Source organism: Colletes gigas, unplaced genomic scaffold (genome assembly GCF_013123115.1).
Source record: "Colletes gigas isolate AHSC1104 unplaced genomic scaffold, ASM1312311v1 Colletes_gigas_Sc00009, whole genome shotgun sequence".
In the NCBI taxonomy this organism is placed as follows: Eukaryota; Metazoa; Arthropoda; class Insecta; order Hymenoptera; family Colletidae; genus Colletes; species Colletes gigas.
In genome coordinates, this window is record NW_025106638.1 from 135,530 (window position 1) to 135,904 (window position 375).

Below are 375 nucleotides of genomic sequence, written 5' to 3' on the forward strand. Positions count from 1 at the left end.
TTGGAAGTCAAAACGCGTGTTTGCAAAATATTCAATGCTTCATCGAGATACCTCGAAGAGGACGATTTACTTGAAGTTTTCATTCAAAATGTTACATCTACAGGGGGAGAAGTATAGTAGATAATACGTATATACAAGGTTCTACACTTCATGAGAACATATTGTTAATACTAAAATCTTCTTGATGGTATTTATTGTTATTTAGTTAATAATAGATTATTAATAGTCTACTAAGTATTTATTTCCTTTTCTCTTTTTTCATATTTACTCTCTTTCGCTCGTTCACTCTTTCTCTCTCTCTCTCTCGCTCTCTCTCTTTCGCTCTGGCTATCGCACTTTCTCACTGTTTTCTCTAGTTTTCGTGCACGGCTTGTA